The 20,733-nt window shown below is 44.7% G+C and overlaps 1 long non-coding RNA gene across 1 annotated transcript; it reads left to right on the top strand.

Moving 5' to 3' along the window:
- The first annotated feature begins 11,532 nt into the window (after positions 1 to 11,532).
- On the top strand, positions 11,533 to 14,859 carry LOC134199084 (uncharacterized). The gene is made up of 2 exons (XR_009973443.1): positions 11,533 to 11,789; positions 13,851 to 14,859. It is a non-coding gene; the product is annotated as an uncharacterized LOC134199084 (long non-coding RNA).
- The last annotated feature ends 5,874 nt before the right edge of the window (positions 14,860 to 20,733 follow it).

Genomic DNA, 20,733 nt, shown 5'->3' with positions numbered 1-20,733 from the left:
ATAGTATCCAAAGTATCTGAGTCGCCGAAATAAGTAGTTTCTACCGCTTTTCTTCTCAATGCAAATAATCTCGTATACAACTGAAACTTTCCTACTTACCATTGTGAATAGCGGATTGTTTTTGTGAGCGCCATTTTGTAATTTTAACTGTGTTGTTTTCGAAATAAAAAGCTTTTATTTTGATTTCATGCTTTGTACCTTAGAAACTATCAAATTGTATGCATCTAAGAGTTCCTAAACGCCTAATTCGGATAAATGGAGTTAACCTCGAGAAAATTTAGTCAATAAGGTCGTATTTTGGTAAGTGTATTTTCATTGCTTTAAACTTATTTTAGGTTTCTAAAAATTATTTTTACTTTCATTCATAAATATAATTAAAAAGAGAGAGAAAAAAGTTGTGATATTGCCTTTATTACTGTCAAAGATAGACATATAAACGAGCTATTTGAGCAATGCAAGTGACCATTGTACCTTTATTTATGCTGGCCAAAGCTAGGCTTCGTTCCTACTGTGTTGTGCGTGTCATCGTCGGACTTGATAGGGTATAATGCTAGTTTTCGGAGATACTATCATCTCATCTTACTTTTGCAGCTGTTATGCAAGCATGGTATTAAAATTATGTATTCATTGGAGCTCATTATGCATTTAGTCTCGTTATTGAGATCCATTAACACTATTATTAGACGCCTGCAGCTACTAGCACTAGACTTACGAACCCTGGTAGCTGTATTCGTCGAACTCGCCAAAAAATAACCTAACCAATACAACATCTGTGGTCCCTGTTTCACGAGTGCCTACTCCCGCACTCCCTCACCCCCCGCGGAGGGTTGAGTTAAGGCCTGCGCCGCCTCCCCAAATATCGGCCATCCCTGCGTCCATGCAGAGAGGAAGGTTAAGGCCTGCACCAGCGCAGGCTGAAGACATCCGCTCGCCACTGGCGAGGATGGTAGACGAGTGGCCGGCGCTGTCGCGGCCCAGGCCTGCGGAGCCGCCAAGCAGAGAAGAAATGGTGGCCTGCATCTCGCGGGCGGTGGCGGATGAGGTCCGCAAACACTTTGCTGGCCTCGAGGAGATGCTCCGCTCCTCGAATGGTTCCGGAAATTGCGTCCCGGCACCAAAAGCCACGACCGCCATACGGGACTGGGCCGCGCAGCCGACCTCCACTTCTACCCCATCCGCGAGGGTGGCACGACGTGGAGGCCGGAACCAGAATATCAGAGGTGCGGGAGCCAAGAATCCCGCCCCGAGATCCCAACCACAACCTCGTCCCCTTCCTCCTCCCCCGTCAAGCATGGACGAGGGCTGGACAGAAGTGGTGAAGCGGGGTACCAAAGCATGGCGACAGACAGCAGCTCTGGCAGCTCCCCAAGAGGGTCGAGCGCCGACCGCTGCAGCCCGAAATACAGCGCTGGCGGCCGTGGCTGCTCCCGGCGAGGGTCGAGCACCGGCCGCTAGCAAGAAGAAAAACAGAAAGAAGAAGCCGCGCGCAGCGGGGTCAGCTGCCGTGGTAGTGACTTTGCTGCCGGGCGCCGCCGAAAAGGGCCTCACCTACAATGAGGTGATGGCCCGGGCGCGCGCAGCCGTAAACCTGACAGAAATCGGGGCAGAGGAAGGTCTACGCTTCCGGCATACCGCCAATGGGGCGAAGCTGCTGGAATGTCCCGGTGCCGATAGTTCTGGCATCGCGGACAAACTAGTGGCGACGCTCCGCGTGGCGTTGCCGGAGGAAGAGGTGCGCGTGCACAGGCCGGTGAGGATGGCCGAGATTAGGGTCACCGGTCTGGACGACTGCGCCACCAAGGAGGAGGTGGCAGCCGCAATAGCCGCCCAGGGGGGATGTGCCCCGGAAAGCGTGACCGTGGGCGAACTTCGCTCAGGGTACTCCGGGGCCAGGTCGGCGTGGGCGCGCTGCCCTGTGGAGGCGGCGACTTCTTTGGCCACCCCTCCACCGGGAAGATCGACGGGGGATCCGGGGAGACTGCGCGTGGGCTGGATAGCGGCCCACGTGCGTCTCCAAGAACCACGTGCCTGGCGATGCCTCCGATGCTTCAGCACGGGGCACGGCCTCGCTAGGTGCACCAGCTCGGTTGACCGCAGCGGTCTGTGCTTCCGTTGCGGCCAACCGGGCCACAAAGCGGCGTCCTGCACGGCCGCCCCGCACTGCGCTCTGTGTGCTGCGGCCGGGCGCAGGGCAAACCACCGGGCGGGAGGCAAGGCGTGTTTCCCGTCCGGTGATAACACCGAACGAAACCGGCGCCGGAAATCAAAGCGCCGGCAAAAGAGAAGGTTGGCCAGAGGAGCACTGGCCAACGTTGTAATCCCCGTTGCGGCGCCGGTGCCGGAGAGCGGGGGCAGCGGTGAAGGGGAGGGGGCGATGGATGTGGTCCAACAGTAATGGACCGCACCTATCGCTTCCTCCAAGGAAACCTTAACCACTCCGCCAGAGCTCAGGACATGCTGTCTCAGAGCATGGCGGAGTGGTCCATAGATGTGGCTGTGGTCGCCGAGCCGTACTTCGTTCCCCCGGCAAATGATTGCTGGTTTGGGGACGATGGCGGCCTGGCGGCCATAGTCATAAGAAGAGACGCGGCGATCCCCCCCCTGGCGATGGTGACCAGGGGCCAAGGGTTCGTCGCAGTGCAGCTGGAAGGGACCGTCGTGATCGGGGCATACTTCTCTCCGAACAGGCCTACCGTCGAGTTCGGGCATTTCCTGGGCAGGATCGGGGCGATTGCTCGCCGCCTCGCTCCTCGTCCAGTGATTCTCGCGGGGGACCTCAATGCGAAGTCTGTCGCATGGGGTTCCCCCCGCTCGGACGCTCGGGGTAGGCTACTGGAGAGGTGGGCGAACGCGGCCGGCCTCTGTTTGTTGAATAGAGGGTCGGTTGCGACGTGCGTGCGGTGGCAGGGCGAGTCCATTGTGGACGTTACTTTTGCGAGCCCGGCCATCGCGCGCCGTATCCGCGACTGGAGGGTTTTGGAGGGGGCGGAGACGCTGTCAGATCACCGATATATTCGGTTTGATCTCTCCGCCCGCTCCGCAGTCGCGGACGCCCACGGTGACTACCCACATGGTGCGCCCCGGTCATTCCCCAGGTGGGCATTGAAGCGCCTGAATAAGGCGCTACTGATGGAAGCCTCTACGGTGGCGGCGTGGACGCCCATGCGTCCATATCCGGTTGAGGTCGAGCGCGAAGCGGGGTGGTTCCGGGACACGATGCGACGCATCTGCGACGTATCGATGCCCCGGATCAGCCCTCGGCCTCCCAATCGCCAGGTGTACTGGTGGTCGCCCGAAATCGCGCAACTCCGCGTGGAGTGCGTTCGGGCGAGGCGCGAGTGCGCCAGGCATCGCCGCCGTCGCTTGCCGCGGCGCAACGATCCGGTTGCGTTCGCGGTGGTGGAGGCCCGGCTGTACGGCACATTTCGCGTCGCGCAGAGGGCTTTGCAGCTGGCCATCAGAAGAGCCAAGAACCAACACATGGAGGGTCTCTTGGAGACGCTGGATGAGGATCCGTGGGGGCGACCCTATCATATGGTGCGCAATAAAATGCGCCCATGGGCCCCCCCAATCACGGAGCGTCTCCAGCCTCAGCAGTTGCGGGACATCGTCTCGGCGCTTTTCCCGCAGGAGCGGGAGGGATTTATCGCTCCCGCTATGGACGTCCCGTCGGAAAACGGCGGCGACGCCTCTGCTGAGGTGCCCCATATAACGGGGGCGGAGCTCCATGTGGCCGTGCGTAAAATGTGCGCGAAGGACACTGCGCCCGGTCCGGACGGCGTCCATGGCCGGGTTTGGGCCTTGGCTCTTGGTGCCCTGGGGGACCGACTCTTGAGGCTTTACAACTCCTGCCTCGAGTCGGGACGGTTTCCTTCATCGTGGAGGACGGGCAGACTCGTGCTGTTGAGAAAGGATGGGCACCCGGCGGATACTGCCGCCGGGTACCGTCCCATCGTGTTGCTGGATGAGGTGGGCAAGCTGCTGGAACGCATTCTGGCGGTCCGCATCATTCAGCATCTGGTCGGGGTGGGACCCGATCTGTCGGCGGAGCAGTATGGCTTTCGAGAGGGCCGCTCAACGGTGGACGCGATCCTTCGCGTACGGGCTCTCTCGGAAGAAGCCGTCTCCAGGGGTGGGGTGGCCTTGGCGGTGTCGCTCGACATCGCCAATGCGTTTAACACCCTGCCCTGGTCCGTGATAGGGGGGGCACTGGAAAGACACGGAGTGCCTCTCTACCTTCGCCGACTGGTGGGTTCCTACTTGGAGGACAGATCGGTCACGTGTACCGGACACGGTGGGATCGTGCACAAGTTCCCGGTCGTGCGCGGTGTTCCACAGGGGTCGGTGCTCGGCCCCCTTTTGTGGAATATCGGGTATGACTGGGTACTGAGGGGTGCCCTCCTCCCGGGCCGTAGCGTAATCTGTTACGCAGACGACACGCTGGTCGTGGCCCGGGGGGGGAGTTTTGCTGAGTCTGCTCGTCTTGCCACCGCTGGGGTGGCGCATGTCGTCGGCAAAATCAGGAGATTGGGCCTCGACGTGGCGCTCAGTAAATCCGAGGCCATGTGGTTCCACAGGCCCCGGAGAGTGCCACCTGTCGATGCCCATATCATGGTTGGAGGCGTCCGTATCGAGATCGGGGTGCAGTTGAAGTACCTCGGCCTCATTCTGGACAGTCGTTGGACCTTCCGTGCTCACTTTCAGAACCTGGTCCCTCGTTTGTTGGGGGTGGCCGGCGCGTTAAGCCGGCTTCTGCCCAACGTGGGGGGGCCTGACCAGGTGACGCGCCGTCTCTATACGGGGGTGGTGCGATCAATGGCCCTATACGGGGCGCCCGTGTGGGGCCAGTCCCTGGCCGTGGGGGTAGCGAAGCTGCTGCAACGGCCGCAACGCACCATCGCGGTCAGGGTCATCCGTGGCTATCGCACCATCTCTTTCGAGGCGGCGTGTGTACTGGCTGGGACGCCGCCTTGGGTCCTGGAGGCGGAGGCGCTCGCCACTGACTATCAGTGGCGGGCTGACCTTCGTGCCCGGGGCGTGGCACGTCTCAGCCCCAGTGTGGTCAGAGCGCGGAGGGCCCAATCTCGGCGGTCCGTGCTGGAGTCATGGTCCAGACGGCTGGCCGATCCTTCGGCTGGTCGTAGGACCGTCGAGGCGATTCGCCCGGTTCTTGTGAACTGGGTGAATCGTGACAGAGGACGCCTCACTTTCCGGCTCACGCAGGTGCTCACTGGGCATGGTTGCTTCGGTGAGTTCCTGCACCGGATCGGAGCCGAGCCGACGGCAGAGTGCCACCATTGTGGTTGCGACTTGGACACGGCGGAGCACACGCTCGTTGCCTGCCCCGCATGGGAGGGGTGGCGCCGTGTCCTCGTCGCAAAAATAGGAAACGACTTGTCGTTGCCGAGTGTTGTGGCATCGATGCTCGGTGACGACGAGTCGTGGAAGGCGATGCTCGACTTCTGCGAGTGCACCATCTCGCAGAAGGAGGCGGCGGGGCGCGTGAGAGACGCACAGGCCCGCCGCCGTCGAGCGGGGGCCAGGGAGGCGGATCTCGCCCAAGCCCTGGCCCTCTAAGTGTTTCGGGTCTCCCTCACATGTCGGCCTGGGGACCGACGAAGGGGGCCTAAGAAGACGACGTGCAAGCTGCTCTGCACGCGTTTTATGCATGAGCATCCGGGTGATGGAAGGCCGGCTATCCTCAACCCACGCTGGTTCTGACCCAGCGGGGTATTCCGTAGGATAGACCATTCTAACCGGCGCCATCTAGGCGGGCTTCGGATAGCCTGCCGACCGAGAGGGCTGGTGGTCGTGGCGCCGACGACCGCCAGTCCGGCGTCCCGAGGGGGAGGGTGATGGGAGAGATGTGCTCCGCACTAAACGCTTCACTTTCCCCCCTTGCCTTTTCATGAGTTTTGTCTCATGCGAGGTTTGGACGTTAGTTGTTGAGAGACAGGAGGTTTTAGTCGGTTCGACTCCGACATGCCCCGCCCTCCATCCCCAGTGAAGGGCGGAAGTACGGCGATTTCCTCCTGACAAAAAAAAAAAAAAAAACCAATACAACAGCCCGCTGAGTTTCTCGCTGAATCTTCTCAGCGGGTTGCGATTCCGATCTGGCTTTTTTTAGTGCTTTTTTAGGCACACGAGCATACGGCCCACATAATGGTGAGTGGTTACATGGACTTCAGCAATGCCAGGGGCAGAGCCTAGCCGCTACCACTAAGTACTCTCCACAAGCCTCGTTTGAAAAGGGGCATAGCGCTCGGGAAACACCGTGGAGGGCAGCTCATTCCAAAGCCGGATGGTACGTGGCAAAAACGATCTCTGGAAACGCAGTGGCTCCAGGTAGTATGAATGAACTCTACTCCGGTGGCGGGCGGTGCGATGGTAAAAACGAGATGATGGAATCATCTCAAACAATTCTTCATTTTTAATTATATTGTTATAAAACATTTTTATATATAATTTTTAAATAGTATAAACTATTATAAATTTAAATTGCTTTAATTTATCATTAAATTAGAATAATATGTAATCCTAGTCTAGTCGTCTAGTTGAACATTGTGCTCAGTTTGTTAATGTACTCGTAATCTTGACAAAATTTCTTGATTACGACTTATTACGTATTTTTCAATAATTAAAAATATTATTTTTCGTAGAACAGCTTTTTTAATGAACTACTTCTTTGTTTATTTATTTCCAATTTTAAAATTAATGTCTAAAACTAATGTTTCTAATTTCTAAAATTAATGCCTTTTCATTTAATTGATTTCATAATTAAATCTAAATAGTTTGTAGCGTGCAACACTCGGTCGCATTCGGGCGTCATCGGATGCGATCGGAGTTCCCGAACGCGCAGGTGTCCCGTGACGTCAGACTTTGAGATTCGCGCGCGTCGAATTAAGTTGATTGTAAAACGTATTATAATTTTAGTTTTAATTTGTGCCTTTTAGTGCCTAGCGACTTGTTTACTCTTTTTACTTTATAATAGAACATTGTACACATAATATTATATTAGTATATTGTTGAATTGGTGTGTTTGACTTTTATGTGTTCGGAGCTTAATATCCCGAGAGTACAAATAATAAGTACAAGTTAAATCTAAAATCAGTAAAGAGCGCTTAAAATTCTTACTGAACACAAAAGTAAATCCGCACTCAGACTATATATACTTCCCGCTCGATCCTCCCGCGCTCGCTAATATCGAAGCATCAGTGTGCCGAATCTCACTGACGGGACACGCGCCGATCGTTATCGCGTCCGTTTATCTTCCACCGGATAAGATCGTTCTAAGCAGTGATATCGAGGCGCTGCTCGGTATGGGGAGCTCTGTCATTCTGGCGGGCGACCTAAATTGTAAACACATCAGGTGGAACTCACACACCACAACCCCGAATGGCAGGCGGCTTGACGCGTTAGTCGATGATCTCGCCTTCGATATCGTCGCTCCGCTAACCCCGACTCACTACCCGCTAAATATCGCGCATCGCCCGGATATACTCGACATAGCGTTATTAAAAAACGTAACTCTGCGCTTACACTCGATCGAAGTAGTTTCAGAGTTAGATTCAGACCACCGTCCCGTCGTTATGAAGCTCGGTCGCGCTCCCGATTCCGTTCCCGTCACGAGGACTGTGGTGGATTGGCACACGCTGGGCATCAGCCTGGCTGAATCTGATCCACCATCGCTTCCGTTTAGTCCGGACTCTATCCCGTCTCCTCAGGATACCGCTGAAGCCATAGACATCGTAACGTCACACATCACCTCGACATTAGATAGGTCATCGAAGCAAGTTGTAGCGGAGGACTTCCTTCACCGCTTCAAATTGCCCGACGATATTAGGGAACTCCTTAGAGCTAAGAACGCCTCGATCCGTGCGTACGATAGGTATCCTACCGCGAAAAATCGTATTCGAATGCGTGCCCTACAACGCGACGTAAAGTCTCGCATCACCGAAGTCCGAGATGCCAGATGGTCTGATTTCTTAGAAGGACTCGCGCCCTCCCAAAGGTCTTACTACCGCTTAGCTCGTACTCTCAAATCGGATACGGTAGTAACTATGCCCCCCCTCGTAGGCCCCTCAGGCCGACTCGCGGCGTTCGATGATGACGAAAAAGCAGAGCTGCTGGCCGATACATTGCAAACCCAGTGCACGCCCAGCACTCAATCCGTGGACCCTGTTCATGTAGAATTAGTAGACAGTGAGGTAGAACGCAGAGCCTCCTTGCCACCCTCTGATGCGTTACCACCCGTCACCCCGATGGAAGTTAAAGACTTGATCAAAGACCTACGTCCTCGCAAGGCTCCCGGTTCCGACGGTATATCCAACCGCGTTATTAAACTTCTACCCGTCCAACTCATCGTGATGTTGGCATCTATTTTCAATGCCGCTATGGCGAACTGTATCTTTCCCGCGGTGTGGAAAGAAGCGGACGTTATCGGCATACATAAACCCGGTAAACCAAAAAATCATCCGACGAGCTACCGCCCGATTAGCCTCCTCATGTCTCTAGGCAAACTGTATGAGCGTCTGCTCTACAAACGCCTCAGAGACTTCGTCTCATCCAAGGGCATTCTTATCGATGAACAATTCGGATTCCGTACAAATCACTCATGCGTTCAACAGGTGCACCGCCTCACGGAGCACATTCTTGTGGGGCTTAATCGACCAAAACCGTTATACACGGGAGCTCTCTTCTTCGACGTCGCAAAAGCGTTCGACAAAGTCTGGCACAATGGTTTGATTTTCAAACTATTCAACATGGGCGTGCCGGATAGTCTCGTGCTCATCATACGGGACTTCTTGTCGAACCGCTCTTTTCGATATCGAGTCGAGGGAACCCGCTCCTCCCCACGACCTCTCACAGCTGGAGTCCCGCAAGGCTCTGTCCTCTCACCCCTCCTATTTAGCTTATTCGTCAACGATATTCCCCGGTCGCCGCCGACCCATTTAGCTTTATTCGCCGACGACACGACTGTTTACTATTCTAGTAGAAATAAGTCCCTAATCGCGAAGAAGCTTCAGAGCGCAGCCCTAGCCCTAGGACAGTGGTTCCGAAAATGGCGCATAGACATCAACCCAGCGAAAAGTACTGCGGTGCTATTTCAGAGGGGAAGCTCCACACGGATTTCCTCCCGGATTAGGAGGAGGAATCTCACACCCCCGATTACTCTCTTTAGACAACCCATACCCTGGGCCAGGAAGGTCAAGTACCTGGGCGTTACCCTGGATGCATCGATGACATTCCGCCCGCATATAAAATCAGTCCGTGACCGTGCCGCGTTTATTCTCGGTAGACTCTACCCCATGATCTGTAAGCGGAGTAAAATGTCCCTTCGGAACAAGGTGACACTTTACAAAACTTGCATAAGGCCCGTCATGACTTACGCGAGTGTGGTGTTCGCTCACGCGGCCCGCACACACATAGACACCCTCCAATCCCTACAATCCCGCTTTTGCAGGTTAGCTGTCGGGGCTCCGTGGTTCGTGAGGAACGTTGACCTACACGACGACCTGGGCCTCGAATCAATTCGGAAATACATGAAGTCAGCGTCGGAACGATACTTCGATAAGGCTATGCGTCATGATAATCGCCTTATCGTTGCCGCCGCTGACTACTCCCCGAATCCTGATCATGCAGGAGCCAGTCACCGTCGACGCCCTAGACACGTCCTTACGGATCCATCAGATCCAATAACCTTTGCATTAGATGCCTTCAGCTCTAATACTAGGGGCAGGCTTAGGGACCCCGGTAACCGTACGCGTCGAACTCGACAAAGAGGTCGACGTGCAACCTAACCCATGCATCAGCCCGCTGAGTTTCTCGCCGGATCTTCTCAGCGGGTCGCGATTCCGATCCGGTAGTAGATTCATTCGCGAAACAATTGCTCTTGAGTTGTTAGGTCTCCTTCGGAGGCGCTCGGGCAGTTGTTAGCAAATCCCACCCCTCTTGGCTGAGCCTTTGCTCGCCCACCTGTCCTGGTGAAACTGGAAAGGCCTTCGGGCCACCAGTAAACTTTCAATCATAAAAAAAAAAAAAAAAAAAAAACTATATATACTTTTATCTCGAATCCGTAATTGGCGTCGTAAATTCTCGGGTAAAATCAACTGCAGAGTCACTCAGGTGAAACATTACGTCCATTAACCGAACGAGATCTCACAGAATTAGGCCGATCGAACGGTCTTCGAGACGAATTATCCGGTGCCTCAGCTTCCTGCTTCCCCGACACTTGGATTCCGACAACAGAACAAAGTGTGGCTCTTAAAGAATTCCGCCGACATACTAAACTAAGACTGATGTAATTTGTACGCTCGAACTAAGTTACATTCTGTTCCGAATTAATGGTGCGATCGCGCCCAATGTTACTAACCAAATTTGTGGAGCTTCGTTTTTAAGGTGTACACCGTCTGTGTTAGAGGAAGTCCGTTATTGTGGAGACAGGGGAAAAGTTGGCAGAATCTGAGCATGTTCCGAATAATAAACAAGCCTGATGTTATAGATAAAGTTTTGCGTATGCCAAAGTAACGGAATCAATTTACAAACAGTATTTTTCTGATAGTATTAAACTAAAATTGAGTATGAGAAGAGTTCAAACGAGAGATAATATTTTAAGACAGTGAATAAATTTTATTAAAGGGAATATTGTAGTTTCACTAGGATATTCTAAGATTGATTGATTACAATGCATACTTTTGGTCGTTCTTTTGATCGACTTTAATTTTAGTAATTTAAAAGAAAATACTTAAGAAACAAACAAATTGCCTGACTACATAATATTTATTATACATTTACATATAATATTTACGAAGAACCTTATAAAATATGCATTATTTAAGAAAAAGGATGCTTATATTTTTTTTTAAATCGACTATCATAAAAAAAATATTGGCGTTTGTGGTTGGGGTTTTGTTTTAAAACAAGCTACCGATAGTTAGGGCTTCAAGATAAGAAATCTCAACACGATAGCTCTATGTTAAATATGACCACTTTCTGTACCGGGCCCTTGACCCGGCTGAATAAAAATGCTTCTTTAGGTGTTGTTCGAAGTTTATCGTTATTCAACTGATGCATCGATAAAATAACAACAGAACAATGAAAGTTGAATCAACACGCTAAAAGGTGGCCTATCTCGCAGTTCAGATATTATGTTATCATTTTTTTCTTTTCTGCCTTCACCAGTTCATCGCGATTGGTGATATCAACCAATATTGCTCGACGCGCAGACCTATCTAACATCACGATATCAGGTTTATTCGAGGCAATAGTCTCCTCCGGGATTATAAATCAGTCCTAGTAGAGCAGTGATCGTCTTCAAGAACTGATTGAGTTTTTGGTAAAAAGGTACGCCGGAATCGACAAAACTACATTTCTGAACAACTTGACCATGTATAATCCTAACAATCCAATAATCCTAACAAGCAAGTGGGTTTTGTCTATGCAAGTACTCATCATCGGCAAAACGAGAATAATCATAAACAAATTGTCTAATAGACTTTTCCGGACAATGACACTACACACATTATTATTATTGTCACTTTATCTACTTTAAAAACGTTGACTATTATTTGTTATTAATATTAGTATCTAAAAAATAATTAGTCTACATCAAAGTCATGAAAATGAACATTTTAATTGATAACCAAGAAAACATGTAAATGAAATAACTTTCAATGTAACTTAAATAGCATTCTCGGAGAAGTTTATCGTATCATTCATCGTTATTTATAAAACCATCTGGTCGGAGTTATTAAATCGTCGAAAAGAGCAATTATCTTCTTCTAAATCAGGTGAGAGCCGAGAATTTAATGTTCAAATAACAGTTTATATTCGAAATGGCGTTATTAAATTTCAAGGGATTTAGGGTCCGACGATCCGTAGGAAAAGGTTGGATGGATATTTCTGAATACAAAGCGAACAAGCTTTAAAGATAAAACGTTCGGACGTTACTGGCCGAAATTTTTAAATGTATTTTCTGTGATCCGTTTTCACATTCACTAGTGGAGCGGAAGATGAGCTAGTCACCCCTGTAGATTTATCAGTTCAAAGTTTCGGAGCCGACATGCGGCCCGAGCGGTCTTTTGTTTTATTCCTAATTTTAGTATCCTGCCAAAAAGGCTTAAAAATTCGTTTAACATATTTTGTTTCAATATAGATATTATTTATTATTCAATAGATAAATTTCTTGACTATCGCTATAATATTATCATGATTCGCGAGCTTCTCCATTGTGTACTGTGCCTCATAGTACGCATCCGCACTAATACTGATGACATTTATTAAGAAGCTCTGATTAATTATATCGCCACTAAACCACCAAACAGTTTCCATAACTTTTTTTGGGGGCAAATTTTGGATCATTACCTAGGTGCTGAAGCAGCAATCATTAAAAAGAATTCATTTTTCATCGAGTGACAATGCGGTTTAAAATCCTTTCGTTTCTAAACCTGTTAAGCTACGTAAGGCATACCTAAATACGTTTCTCGCGTTGGCAATCGTTCAGATCGTGCGGCACCCACTTATCAAGTTTTTTTACCTTGCCCATTTGATGTAAATGGACCGATATTATTTTGTATGCTAGCTTGGAAAGGTGCTGCTAACTCAGCGGTAGATATAGTAGCCTCCAATTGCCAGCCTCAAATATCGCATTTAATTCGACGTTATCGACTATAGTTTTCGAATGGTCACTGGGTTCATTTTTTAGATCAAAATTTCCATATCGAAAGCATTCTAACCAATAACGAGTCGTGCGTTCGTTTCTAGTGTTCACTCCGTACACGTCATTAATGTTGTGAGCCGTTTGTGCGGTATTGCTACCGCGTCGCAGCTCGATATCCATAATAATTCCTATTTTTATCATGACAGAATACGGATACGATAAAAATACGAAAAATATACAAATGTAGTGAAAAAGGGTAATGAAAATTTAAAATTCATTATTTCTAAGATGAATTTATTTAAATTTAGATTTTTTTTATTGCCCATAGACATCTACAACGTAAATGGCGCCACTCACCTTGAGTTAAGAGTTCTAAGGTCTAGTATAGTTACAACGGCAGCTTCAAACCGAAACGCATTACTGCTTCACGGCAGAAATAGGCAGGATGGACCCGTGCGGACTCACAAGAGGTCCTATCACCAGTATAAATTTATTATTCCGTTCTGTATATTATTCAGTTTATTCCATCCATTTATTTATTACATTTCAACTGGCCAGTTTTTTAAAGCGGCAACTTTATAAATTGTACTAAGTTTCATCACAACTGGATCAATGACGTAGAAAGGCACGGAGGCTAAACTAAAAAAGAAACATTTTTTTTTAAATATAGATAAAATTCGAGCCTTTGACATCTGAAATCACTTTCAGTGAATTAGTTATGCATCAAAGAGTTGTGCTAATGACTCGTTACTAGAGGGCGAGAGGTTAAATTTTAACGTAACACCGCCCAAGACGGGTAATTACCACCTTCCACTTACTTAGACTTTGTAACAACCTCTCAGAACTTAATTAGCCTTGAATTATTTGAGAATGGCTTCATTAAAAGCAGATCTGCTATATGTTACTATGGTTTCCCGATAGGTTATTGAAGTTAACGATTTGTGGTTTTTGCTTTAACATTATTCGGAGGATCGGAGGTTCATTATGAAAATTTTGTTTTGATCTAACGTGATGGTACAGTGTTGGTGGGCTGATAGCCACAATGAGTCACTGTGAGTAATGAAACCCAAGGTCTAAACGGTCTAAAAGAAGAAATGTGCTTATGAGAGAAAGTGTTTCATTATTAATCTATTTCTATTACTTCTCTGGCATTGGTCTGACTTCTTCTTCTAAATCACTTCACTCCTTGCAGAGTGGTCATGGTCATCATGTTGGAAGAGGCAAACTTGACGCATCTTAGGAAGTCTCGTCCGCTCCCTGCTTGAGATCCTCCTGTAGCATTTTAAGGGATCTCCCACTGAAGTCCTGATTTGGTCAGTCCACTGCATTTGCAACCTTCAGTGCGGCCTTGTGTCGTCAAGCTTTTCTTGAATGACGACGCGTTTTACGGACTGGTTATCTCTTCGTGAAACGAATCCATCTGAGACATATTAATCTGAAATTAATAGTAAATATCTTTATGTATTTTTTGTACTCAAGTTCCTGATTCCAAGCACCTTAGTTCCCTTAACTTCTATCTCGAGTAACAATGATGAGCGTTGTGAGTTTGTACGCGTAGCTTCACCGTCATTTTTTAGCCCCGTGTGTTTCGATTTCAAGGAAGGGACAACCGTTGCAACCAATATATAACATTTTAAGTCTGTCAATTTAAAAAAAAATGAAGATCTGAAATTTGAAGTTGAAACTATTTACAAATGCTACCAATGAAATGTGTTCACTTTTAGTTTATTAATTAACATTACTTTTAATATTAGCTTAGCCAAATTAATAGCTAAATTTGGCTACCAGTATCAGTATCAGCAAATATCAACATTTTTTGTCATTTAACTTTGTGTTATTAAGTTCTCCAAAAATGTGAAAGTAGAATCGTGAAGAAATAAGCGAATTAATTATTGAGAAACATTTTTACGATTCGTCACAAGTGTTGAGTTTCACAGCCGATACGTCACCCTAATTGCTACAAAATGTTTCATACGCACAACAATGCAAATTGTATTTCGTCAGCGACACTTTAAGAATGTAATTAGAGAGGGAGAGAGAGAGAGAGAGAAAGTGACGAGAATGATTTCCAATGAAATACGTGAATACTTGAACACTTTAATATTATGTCGTTTTCATACGGGAATTCTGAAGAGTTACTCGCAATTTTCCCGAAAATAAATAAATAAAGTAATTGTGTAAATAAATGAAAGTTTTTAGAAGATTTGATTTATTTATTGCTCGTTTTATAATGATCAAGTATATATGTGATAATGTATGTAGACGCAGTATGGAGGTAGGGTGACGGCATTTACTTACCCTTACTTACACCTGGTGTTAAGTCGATACCGGCTTACGGCTCCGGTATCGACTTAACACCAGGTTGACGGAAAGCACGTCCGCCCATCTTACTAATAAAGAAAAAATGTATCCTCATATTTAAATTGTGTTTATTTATGTTATTTTTTTGTTTTTATAATTGTCATAAATTGATAACAGTAGTTCAAAAAATACCAGTTTCAATTTAATGTGGTTATTTAATAGACCCTCTATTATGAATCGGCACGCACAACACGTGCCATCTTTCTGGTTATTTCTATCACGTATGGGCGACGTCTATGTTGGTTTGAAGGATGAGACGGCGTTTATATGTAGTATAACACCTCAAATCTCGAGACAGGTGGCGGCGTTAACGTTCTAATGCCCACAAGCCTTAGTAATCTTAGGATTAGGAAGTCATCGAACTCATCTATATCAAATATCTCATATATCTAATCAAATATATTTGGAAAAAATAATAATAGACGAAAATTAATTTCATTAAGCTCTTTCAATTAAACGGTTCTTTGGGAAAGTAATTTCCTTTCTCGTCACGATGAAAAGGCCGAGACGCCCAAAAATAACAGCTGTCTTGGAATAGCTCATCAAATATTTATTACGACACGCTGATTGAGAAAAGTAATCCGCAGAGCTCCCCCGATTCCTTTCGAGATCATTATCTTAGCCGACTCAGAAGAACTACGGTACGTTCACGAGCGGAGATGAAGCGATTTTTATTCTAAGCTCCATCGGACATAAACGCTCAAATACCAGAGGATTTAAGAATACGAGAGGTTTTAAAATGATTGTCAGCAAGCCTTTAATACCGGTCAATAGTTATAATCTTATATCTTTAAACGAGCAATTCTTGTATATATATATATATATATAATCTGAATCTCGGAAACGGCTCCAATGATTTTCATAAAATTTAGTATACAGGGGATTTCGGGGGCGATAAATCGATCTAGCTACGATTTATTTTCAGAAAATGTAAAATAACATTTTCTGAAAATCAATCGTTGATTATTTGAAAACCCGAATAAAATAATTCGTGTTTTCAATAATCAACTTTATCGATAATCAACTTTATGACTCTTCCCGACATCTATTGGCGAATAATAATACTATTTTTCTTAATTGAGAGAAACTAACTGCTTTAAAGACACAACAAGATGGCGTTAAAAAAAAAAAACGAGCAAAGATCGGTCATCATCTAGTATAATTAAAACTAAAAATAAGAAGAAAAATTTAAAACGTTCACGCATTTGTTTAAAATCCGAACGAAGTATCAATACAGTCACGACTGATAGAACGCAAAAGAGACATTTTTTTTTAAAAGAGTAATTTAAAATAATAAGCTGATATCGAGTGAACAAAACAAAAAAAAACTACTTTAGTTTTAATAGTTAAGTTTCTAGAGATGTAATAAGTGAAGACATCATTTGTTCACAGGGACAACTCTAGTTATGATTAATAAATTATCTTTGAAATATAGCAGAACTATTGAACACCATACATTTAGAATTGAACAAAAAAAGCCATTAAGCCCAGAATTTTAGTAAATTATACTTAATTAATATAACCGCCTCTCTCTATTCGCTCTATTCTGAAACCTCAATCCAAATCGTATTTGTAGTAAGTAAGTCTAATCAATAATCAATCCATTTCAATACACCGATTTCGGCTCTAATACTAGCCGCTAGACGAGATGCGTCGGGGGAAATCACACGTGAAAGGAAACGCCAGCGTGGACCGGACATCTCCACTGTACTTCAAGTAACGTGAAACTACAGGGTGTTGCTTAAATTATTTGATTAGAAAGCTTATTTCGTTAATATAAAGAGTTGGGAGTAGAACAAAATCGTTTTTTATAATTTCATTCATTTCAATTTGAGGCAGCGGGTGTAATATTTTTTGGATTGTTATAAAAATTGGGTTAGTTTTGTTGTGGTGATAGTTTATTTAAAACATAAGCCACCCATGTGACTGGTGAAAATATAGTTTTCCAGTTTGTTCCGAAGCAGGATATCCGAGTAAACAATATAGCAGGGAAAGTGATTTTATTAGATTTGCACGGAATTTAATTAGTAAATTATGAGATATAAGAAAAGAGATACAAGATGCATTATGTATCGTCATTTTGACACAGAGAAAGTACAGTTTTGAAAAAAAAAAAAGTTTTTTTTTGTCAAGCTTGTTGGGCCTTTGTCTCTCTTTAATATAAATGAGCCTCCAGTAAAACTTCTTGTAATAAAGGGACCACGAATCATGAACAGTTATTTGTAGTGAACGTGCCGATATAATAATATTTACAGTTATAGTATTGCACATACTGAACACAATACTCGTAATATTATTACGCTCGCTGTGCACAACAAGCCCGCATAATTCAAGTCTTTCGTAAACAGTTCCATTTACTGTCTGTATGTAGATCGCACAAACAACTACGTTATGTAGCATCGGTTTCTGTCAATTCGTAGTAACTATACAATACCTTCAAAATATGTATAGGATTTATTAAGCAGCACTGCTCTAGAGACTTTGCTTTGTTTATTGTAGAGATATTGGTGTAATGTGTATTCATTGTATGGGATGTTTGAAACTGAGAGATTATATATATATGACTAGCTGTACCCGTCCGCTTCGCTGGGCATTTAAAATTAACATTATTATTTCTCACCCCCACAAATATTCCCATCATTAATGCCCCCGCAACTGGTGTAGGGAGTCCAAACACTCATATAAATATTAGCCTATCCATTAAGCACACGTATTTTCTACATGGATACCAAGTTTCAAGCCAATCGGATGCACGGTTCAGTAGTTATAACGGAACATCCGTAAAAAACCACTGTAGATCTATAATATATTAGTATAGATTACAATGAAATAATGGTAAGTATGTTTGCATCGTAAGGTTCAACTTATAATCAAGGCTTTCTAGACTTTCGTTAACTTTCTTGAAGTAAAAATCGCTGCCTTCCATTAATTTGCACTCGGTCAGCCTTCACTATACAATCTGCGGTCACCCTTTTTTAATTAATCCATGAGCCGAACTGGGATTCGTTTTATTGCACGAAATTGGTTTGCAAAGCAAATCACTTGTCGATTACAAGCGCAAATTGAAGAGAAGCGGTGCCTGCTACCGAACGAATGCCCGAATGGAAAAACTATGATTTATTTCATCCGAAATTGTGAGAGGACAAAACATTTCTGTGTGAGTGTTGAATGGAATTGAATAGGTATATGTATTATGCAATATTCGAGTGGTAGGATGTTGGGAATTGATGTACCGCTCAGTTTCTATATATATTTTTAGTTTTCATATAAAAATACTGCAATTTATATTTTTTCAATTATTGGGTATAGGACGTAGCGTGAAACCGGATAGTTAGGCACTGCCATCTTGCTTATACCGCTAGGTAGTGATGATTTCTGGTATGAAGAGCGTTAAATCCTTATATAATAGATTTAGACATGAAACTCACACGATCTATTCTAACCACGTAACACCAATAGATCGCTATCATCTACGCTCGAATTGAGCAAAAAATTCACCACCAAAAAGAGTTATTGAAAATTTATGTCACAGACAATAACTTCGACTATTCCATTGTGATTGAAGAATACAAATTTTTTTCATATCATTTAGGTACGTAAATATCTTAAGCATAGAATCAGAGCACAAAGCGTCGAGATGAGTTTATAATATAATTGTGTGTTGGTGCTTCAAGATTAGATTTTTTATATGGATGAGAGCTTGGCTTGTTGTACTCTTAGTTCGATTGCCAGCATAATAAAATAACAGAGAGATTTGTTTGAGCATTTACAACGATTTCGTTTAGAATACAATTTGATGGAACCACTCCTTAAGCCTAAGTTTAAGCAAAAATATTTGATTTACTTGAATTCGATTGTTAGAAATTCGTTAGAAGGTAATCTGAAAGGCTCTACGTCAATCAATTGGTAAAAGTCCCACTAGGGAAAAAAGTAATGAAAGTTGTGAGTGCTATGAATGAAATTTAGTAAATTTATATTCGACCACAATCAAGTTATGATAAATATAAGTCACGATAAATATAAGTCTTATGTCCTAAGGGAAACTTATCGTCTGGTGTCAATGGCTCCGTGTCGATTTTACATTCCTATTGTTACGCGCTGGGGTTCGGGATAAATAAAATTCCACCGAAGTAAAACTTAAAAACTGTAATCAATACTTAGAACACTTAAAACACTTCACAAGCACTTTAAAATTCTCACTTCGCTTCTTCCGCTTCGCTTCAGGTGATCCGTTCGCTGTTTCGCTTCGAGTAGTTTCGATTACTAACTGACATACTGGTGTTCATACTTAGCACATGGGTATCAATTTTTCGACGAAAGAATAACATTGTGTAACAAAAATCGGTTCAATAAACTTTTTATTTGCATCACTCAGGAATTAAGACATATACCTCAGGTCTCAAGGTGGGTGAACGCCTCCACGAGGTGATGCCAATGAGCCCCGATAATCATTTATCACCGTGAATTTAATAGCGTGATTCCCTGTTTTAATTTTAAATAAAATTGCGCCCTTTGTTAGAATTTGAATGAAATTAGTATCTTAAAAAATATTGACCAATTACTCGTTTAAATGAAAGTCAATTACGTTTCAATGTTTCAATTCAATGTTTTTTTTTAAGCGTGATGGGCAGATGTTCTGGTTATCCATCGCGCCGATTTAATTCGATTTTCCTCAATAAAGTCTTACCTTAAACTGACCTCTAGACGTTGTACCTTTTTCGTAGAACGACCTTTTCAAAACGACCAAAGATATTAAAATGTTGAAAAATAAAATGGTTAAACATTTCAATATAATCAGCTTTTAAAAATAACTCAATGAAATATAACGCGTTATTTATTTTAACAAATTAAGCTCCGCTGAAGTCAATTTTAATAGTGAAAAATATTAATATAGGTGCTAGATTTTTTTTTTTCCACAGGAAAAAATCGCCGGATTCCCACCCGCACGGCAGGTGGGGTATGTGGGATCTGTGTATGTGTCGAACCTCACCAAAAACTCCTGCCGCTCACAGCCGGCGCCTTATCCCGGACCGGGCGGGAACCCAGTCGGAGCTATTGAGACGGCGGGACAGGGTTTACGCAGAGCATATTACATCCATCCCGCCGAATATAGGTGCTAGATAGTGGTTTTTTTACGTTCTCAAATAGACTGAAACATCAACATCTGTTTAAAAATAAAGCGATATAAAGAATTCTCATAAAGAATTCTTATAAAGAATATCTCTTCTCTAATGTAATCAAATTTGTGTTCTCTTTGTATTCCCAGTTGTTTTTTTTATATATAAGGCTCTTTATTTATTTTTGTGCACATCAAAATTTTCAGCTTCGTGTCCATTTTAGAGCCTTTTGGAAGATATTTCAGTTTCAATCGAGCAATACATTAGTATAATTTAATTTTTAGACAAATTTCATGGCTATTGTTACTGTGTATAAATCTAAATAAATAAAAATGTATGTACATATGAATAATTTACACTTAGCGATCAGTCGATATCGGTAGTAATTAAAATTTATATTTTATATACTTTTTTATAATTCTATTTGAATTATTTTGCGGCACACGTCGCGGATACAGGCGATACAGAAAATATTGGAGGCAGGAAATCCTGAATCGGTATCGGAAACTGTGCCAGATGTTTCAGAGTTTCGCAAAAATGAAAATCGATTTTAAAGGAAATTGATGCGGCCATTAACCTTTTTAATAGAAATTTCTG

The sequence above is a fragment of the Bombyx mori genome, chromosome 6 (assembly GCF_030269925.1).
Source record: "Bombyx mori chromosome 6, ASM3026992v2".
Taxonomy (NCBI): domain Eukaryota; kingdom Metazoa; phylum Arthropoda; class Insecta; order Lepidoptera; family Bombycidae; genus Bombyx; species Bombyx mori.
This window is presented reverse-complemented; position numbering and strand designations above follow the sequence as displayed.